General features: G+C 43.6%; 1 long non-coding RNA gene across 5 annotated transcripts in view; it reads right to left on the bottom strand.

Moving 5' to 3' along the window:
* Window positions 1-824: 824 nt before the first annotated feature.
* Gm30256 overlaps window positions 825-7,593 on the bottom strand; it is a 24,930-nt gene continuing 18,161 nt past the window's right edge. For all 5 annotated transcript variants that reach the window (XR_385741.3, XR_001782231.1, XR_001782230.1 and 2 more), the window contains one exon: window positions 825-1,441. This is a non-coding gene — a long non-coding RNA (predicted gene, 30256). The remainder of the gene's footprint in view (window positions 1,442-7,593) is intronic.

Genomic DNA, 7,593 nt, shown 5'->3' with positions numbered 1-7,593 from the left:
AGCAACAAGTGAAACAGTTACACCCGGGGCTGCAGAGATGGCTCGCTAGGTTAGAGCATTTGCCCCGCCCTTGCAGAGGACCCAAGTTGGCTGCTCAGCACTCATCTAGGCCCTTTCAACATCTAATAACTCCAGTTCCAGGAGATCTGATGCTCTCTTTTGGCTTCTGAGGGCACCAAATGCATGTGGTGTGCAGACATATGTAGGTGAAACAGTCATACACATAAAATAAAAACAAATAAACCACTTTGGAGAAAGAACTTTACTGAGATATAATCACGAACATTAACTCATGAACTCTTCAGTCCATTGATGGTGAACATCATGGTTTTTTTGTTTTGTTTTGTTTTGTTTCTCTAATTAGGCTTTCCTATTTTAAAATCTTTTAAGTGGTTTATTTAAACTTAAACTCCAAACTTAATAAGTCTAAGAAATTTGGATTTTTAAGAAATAAAGAACATCTCTATGCTCTATTTTCTCAATTGGATGAGGCTATTCATTGAATGTTTATGCCCAATAGAGGACACAAAGAGACTTCAGGCTTATGCCTGCAATCACAGGACGTGTTATCATTGCTACAGTTCAAGAGAGTGTTCAAGGTCTAAGCAAAGCAGTAAAGCCAAACAAACAACCAAATAAAAGCCACCGGGAGGGGGAGTAAAGGCTGGTGGCACACAATCAAAGAACTCAATCCACAAATTTAGATCTAATCAAAGTTCAGCAAGTTGGGCTGGAGAGATGGCTCAGCCGTTCAAAGCACTGACTGCTCTTCCAGTTCAATTCCCAGCAACCACATGGTAGTTCATAACCATCTTTAATGGGACCTGATGCCCTCTTCTGGTGTGTCTGAAGACAGCGACGGTGTACTCACAGACATAAAATAAATAAGTCTTTAAGAGAAAAGTTCAAGTTTTCTTGATACCAATTATTTTACAAAGATGAATGTCACTCCTCAATGTCGACAATGAAAGGCATATTAAAATATAAAACATATGAGAACATACACGATTCTTAGAATAGTAAATGCAAAATAAAAACAAACCCTGGCGCATTTGGAATTATTCTTTCAAGAAGTGGTGTCCCTTTGAAGGAGAAAAACATTACACTGGCCCGAAAGAAGAGCTAAAGAGAAATAAGACTCTACATTTATTGGTGGGCTAATTGAACTCTTTTCATGATATGCTTATAGCCTTTATGTGTTTGTGTGTGTGTATACATACGTGTGTGCCCTGTGTGGGGGTGCCCAAGGAGGCCAGAGAGGATGTTGGATGTTCAGATGAGGCATTACAGGCAGTTCTGAGACACCTGATGTGGCTTCTGGGAAGCCAGTGTAGGTCCTTTGCCAGTGCAGGTCCTCTGCCAGTGCAGGTCCTCTGCCAGTGCGGGTCCTCTGCCAGTGCGGGTCCTCTGCCAGTGCAGGTCCTCTGGCAGTGCAGGTCCTCTGCAAGAGCAGCAAGCACCCTTAACCACTAGCCAGCTCCAGTGGCTTAACAGTTTTGATGTACCCATTTCCTCCAAGTTACTTTATAAATCCAATCAAACTGCAAATTAAAATTCCATCAGATTGCTTTAGAAACTAAAGAAGCATATTCTATAACATCTATGAAAGAGCCACGAGAATGTAAGATGCCCGTGGTGCTGGGACAGGAATGGGCAACGACTACAGAACAAGACAAAGACGTCAAAGCCAGACCCCTTGTTACACAGAAAATTCTGACACTCGAGGTGGAGGCAGCACCCAAAACTGTAAGGAAAGGATGTGTTTGGAGATCAGTAGTAGAGTCTAGCTAGCTCATCCTATATCATATATGTTGAAAAGCAAAGCACACTCTGACCTTACGTGACATGTAAACTCAGTATGAAAAAAAAATGGAATTTCTTTGTTACTTTGGAGTGGGAAAAAATAAACACATGGTAGAGACCTGATGGAGTTGATTATATCCAAAGTGCATATTTATTTTAGTGTGTGCGATGTATGTATAGATAAATGATAGTTTGGAAAAGTCTTTGTATCCAGAGGGGCTGCACACCTAGATGATATTGGCATCGCGTATAAACCAATAGAAAAGAGAGAAACTGTCAGATGACTTTTGGTAAGTTGAATGAATAGTCAGGAGGAGACTCGGATGGTTGTCAACGACATTAACGATAAAAATGAAAAGGCTAGGACACCTTTGTAGACCCACTCAGCCAGCAAACCAGAAGGGTGGAAAAGCTAAAACGTTAGCCCTTCTGTGCATAAATGGGAGTCTAAAGAGTCCGCGAGTAGGGGTAAGGAACAGTGTTGCTGTGCTGAGTGTATTCTGAGTGTATTTGATTGAGCAACTATATGAACTCCAGACCCCAGTATCTAGCATTCTTCCTCCTAGTATAGGCCGAAAAGAAACTTTGCAGATAACTATAAAGGGACACAGGCATGAATGTCCCTTGCTGAAAGACACTTAGAGCTGTCTCACTAAGGGAATAGATTACTAAAAGGAGATGGAGATGAACAGAGACCCACCGTGACATACGAGGAAGTGGGCAGAAGTAGCAATATCAATGTGATTAAATCTTAAAAATGAATTAGGGATTCCATTAAAATAAAAAAAAACCACAATGGTCAGAAAAGTATTTCTATTCACTAATAATGAACAATTTGGAAAGGAAGTGGAATATCAATTCCATTTATCACAGTGTCAAAAAGAATTAGATATTCTTAAGGTAGTTGACTGTGATGGTAAAGGTTACATTCACAAAAACTAAAAACAAACAAACAAACAAACCAACCCAAAGCACATCCCATGACCACGCACTCATGGTGGAAGTTCAAATGTTAAGATGTTCCTACTGCCTCATAGGATCTACGCTGTCATTGTAACCCCCTAAAAGATTCCAACAGCAATTTTTGTAGAAATTCTACACACAAAAAAAATCTATTTTCTATTCATGGGAAAATTAATGTGGAATCTCAAGGGGCCAAATAACAACCTGCTAAGAAGAGCAAGCATGGGGGGGGGGCAAACATTTCCTGAATTAGAAACATATTATAAACCTACAGCAATCAAAACATTGTGGCACTAGCATAAAGACCTGCAGATGCAGAAGAGCTGGTCGCCTATTGTTGTTGTTATTATTAATTATTTTATTTACTTACATCCCAAATGTTGCCCTCCCTTCTGGTTTCCCCTCAGAGAATTCTTCCTTCTCCCCCTCCCCTTCACCTCTGAGAGGGTGACCTCCCCACATATTTGCTCCCTGCAGCATCCTCTCTCACCGAGGGCAGACAAGGCAGTTCTCTGCTATATATGTGCCAGGGGCCTCAAACCGAAGGGCTGCTCTTAAACAAACTGTGTTGGGGCAGTTGGTGATTAGCCAGCACCTCATACCACACATATAACCAACAAATAACGCATAAATGAAAGGCTGATATAAAAACAAAACAGCCAAATTATAACATCCCTAAAACTCAATATTGAGTTTGGCAACTATTTCTTGGATGTGGTACCAAAAGTACAGATAACAAAAACAAAAAACATACAACTGAGAGGTCACCAAACTAAAAACCGTTTGTGTATCGAAGCATACAATTCACGGAGTGAAAGGGTAACATGGGATGGGAGGTGATATCTACAAATTATATTTGTATTGGTATGTCTAATGACTGTGTATCTAGAGTAAGTAAAGAACTGTAACACAATAATAAAGACCAAACAACCTGACCCAAAAATAAGCAAGTTTGTAACTCGGAGATGATGTGTATCTTTTCAGATAAAAAGAATAAAATTACGTCATTTGCTGGAAGATAGATCTACAGATGATTGTGTTAAGCAAAATGAGCCAGACTTGGAAAGACAAATACCATGAGATCTCGCATTTATGAGCCTAGATTTTTAAAAATTAAGACAGAGAAGTCGAAGGATTACTTGGAGCAAGGAAAGAGGTCCACAGGGTGAGAAAAGTGCACAGGAGAGGGCAATGGGGGGAAATACGGTCAGAGTATATCATATACACATATAAAAATCAGAACAAACCCCACTATTTTCCACAGTAAATATGCACTAATAAAAAGATGACATAGAGAGAGAGGTATAAAGTGTTTGCTGAGCAAGCATGAGGACCTGAGTTCGAGCCTCACAATCCTTGCAAATAGCTAGACGTGGTGCTGTGTTTGCAATGTCAATGCCAGGGCAGAGACAAGAGAACCCCTGGGACTTGCTGGCCAGCCAGCCTAGTAGACTCAGCAAACTCCAGCCCATGAAGAGGTCCTATCTCAAAAACAAACTGTGTGGCACTTGAGGGACAGCATCCAAAATTGATCTCTGGCTTCCACACTCACACTTGTACTTGCGCGCGCACGCGCACACGCGCGCACACACACAAGCACACACATAAGCATGCGCACACATATAAAAATGATACACAACTGACTAATGAGCACATGAAAAGATGTTCAACATCAGTAATTTTCAGAGAAGTGCAAATCACAGCTATTATGTCCTCTCATGTATGTGTGTGTTTCCAGAAAATAACAAATATTGGCAAGGATGTTGAGAGACTGGAATTGTTGTCTCTGTTGCTGGGTTGGTAAAATATCATCGCTACGGAGAAACAGGATGGATCCTTCTCAAAAATAATTATGACTAGGCCTACCCTAGATCCAGCAGCCCACATCTGGGCATTCAGACCAAAGACCTGAAGGCAGAACCTTGAGGAGATATTTGCACACTGACACTCATGGTGGCTCTAGTGACCATGGCCAAGAGGTATAGGAAAACTCAGGAGTCACCAGGCAATGGATGGATGTAAAATGTGTGCTATACAGTACTGAATATTATTCAGTTTTAGGGGAAAAACACAGTCTACCACATGCTACAACACTGAAGAACACAAGGACAAGAGACTAAGTCAGTGGTTCTCAACCTGTGGGTCACAACCCCTTTGGGGGTCAATTGACTTTTTCATAGGGGTTGCATACCAGATATCCTGTATATTGTATATTTCCATTATGATTCATAACAGTAGCAAAATGATGTTTATTAAGTAGCAACGAAGATAATGTCATGGTTGGGAGTCACCACAGCATGAGGAACTGAAGTGAAGGACCGCAGCATTAGGAAGGTTGAGAACCACTGTGCTAGATGATATAAAGCAATCACAAAAAGACAAATTAGGCCAAGCAATGGTGGCTCAGGCCTGTAATCCCAGGGCTTGGGCAGCTGAGGAAAAAACGATTGCCACGGGTTCAAGGTTAGCCTAAGAGCGAGGCTTATATTTTAAGAAAGGAAGGAAACCAGGCAGTGGTGGCCTTTGATCCCATCACTCTGCAGGCAGAGAGGCAGGGGGAATTCTGTGAGTTCGAGGCCAGCCTGTTCTTCACGAGCTGGTTCTAGAACAGCCAGAACTACACAGAGAAACCCTGTCTCAGAAAAAAGAGCTGCGGGGTGGGGGTGGGGGGGTGGGAGCAGGAATAAGGGAACCTTTGAATCTTAATGATAAAGAAATTGATGATAGGTATTTTATTTCTATGACAGAAGTTTAGGAGAGAGAGAGAGAGAGAGAGAGGATCAATAAGAGGTAGAGGTCTGTGTTGATAGACATGCCAGTATAAGCTGATGATGTCTTAGTGCTCAAGACTGGACTCATAGTTTTGTCTGTTGGGCAACTAGTGCTAACCTGTTAAGCTTTTTGGTCTCATTAAAACAGAATGGAGGAAGCCCGGCGTGGTGGCGCATGCCTTTAATCCCAGCACTCAGGAGGCAGAGGCAGGTGGATTTCTGAGTTCGAGGCCAGCCTGGTCCACAAAGTGAGTTCCAGGACAGCCTGGGCTACACAGAAAAACCCTGTCTCGAAAAGAAAGAAAAAAAAAACAAACAGAATGGAGGGACCCATGTCTCCGGCCATATATGTGGCAGAGGATGGCCTTGTTGGACATAAGTGGGAAGAGAGGCCCTTGGGCCTGAGGGCGTTCGATGCCCCAGTGTAGGGGAATGCCAGGATGGGAAGGCAGGAGTGGGTGGGGAATACCCTCATAGAGACAGGGTCTCTCTCTCTCTCTCTCTCTCTCTCTCTCTCTCTCTCCTTCCCAGGGCAGAGGTGACAATAAAGCTGTACCCTCTGACCAACTTGGAAATCCCCTGGTCAGCAGATCCTACAGAGGGCTGAGGAAGCTAAAGGTGTTATCCAACCCCCGGGGGCCCCTCAGCTGCTGCCAACAAGATTCAACATAGGACACCAGGGGACAGGCCAGCCAGTCTGAAACAGACTAAAGGAGGATGTTGTCCTGATGTCCACGTGATCCATCCAGATGGAAGCAGGACCTTTCCTCTTCCCTAGTTCCCGAACCTCTCTAGGTCATCCCTGTGCCTTATAAGCGCATGCCCTAGTGAGAGATGCTGCGTGCTAAATGCCTGTGAACTCGCCTCCACTGACCTGTACGCACGTACTGTCTGCGAAGGGCTTTTATTCTAAGTGTTCCCATGCTCCCACAGGCAGAAGAGAGGATGCTTTCTTCCTGGATGCAGAAGCAGGTGTTGAGGGAAGTGATTCCAGGTTAGAAAAGAGCAGGTGGCTTTGTTTCTGTTACAATTCCAGGAATGTTCTAGTGTCCTGCATGGCCTCTACCTCCTCCCACCAAGGGATCTTGCAGTCCACTTTGGCTCCTTCTGCTTTGAGGGGAAGGAAAGAAGCAGGTCCCCCTCCCCCACGACCCCCTCCCCTCCCCCACCCCCGTGCGCAGCCTCCTTCCCCTCCCCACCGAGGGCTTTAAAGGATGTAAACCTCTTGAGTGGCAAGCTTCTGCCCTCTACTGGTATGCTTGGGCATTGTTCAAACAACATTCCAACCCGTTGAAGATCTCTTTGCTTCTTGGAGATTAGTAATCTGAGCACCATTGCAGCAGCGCTCCTCTGTATCTGAGCGGAATACAAAGCACGCTATGAGCTCCAAACTAAACGTCAGGAAGCCCCGTTTCCAACCCCGCGTCTTTTGTGTAGTCTTGAGCTAATCTCTCAGCTTCTATGGGCCTGTTTTCAAAATTCTAAAACGGGTATAATAATATTTACCTTTTGGAGTGGCTGTGCAGATTGAAAAGGAGGCTTATTTGGAGTGTTACAAAGCAGAGACCAAGGAGAAGCCCTGTTAACATTCATTGATATTCAGGGTTTTAGGAGGTTGTAGCGGCTCCATCCCCCACTTGCCTAAGGCCTGAATTTCTGCCCAAATGTTTCAAACAACCTCAGACTTGGAAGGTAGTTAAAGTTAAAGGCAAGGGAGAAGGGTTAGATAGCCGCTGCTCCAATACTCCTGCCCGCCTCACCTCCTCCCAACCCCCATTCTCAGGAAGCCACAAGCAAGCTCTCCCTTGTAAGAGGGCACACCGCACCTGCAGAGGCCCAAGTATAAGGTCACGGGGCAGGCTTTCACGCTTGCGTTGTTTTCTTTCCATTTACTTCAGTGAGTGAATTTAGGTTGGGGGCTGCCTGATTTTGGCATTTATTAGGATGTGTGTGTATATATGAAATGTAACATATATGTGAAATATATATGTGAAATATATATATATATATGAAATATATGTGAAATATATATGTATATATGAAATGGCAGCCTTCT

Source organism: Mus musculus, chromosome 17, assembly GCF_000001635.26.
Source record: "Mus musculus strain C57BL/6J chromosome 17, GRCm38.p6 C57BL/6J".
In the NCBI taxonomy this organism is placed as follows: domain Eukaryota; kingdom Metazoa; phylum Chordata; class Mammalia; order Rodentia; family Muridae; genus Mus; species Mus musculus.
This window is presented reverse-complemented; position numbering and strand designations above follow the sequence as displayed.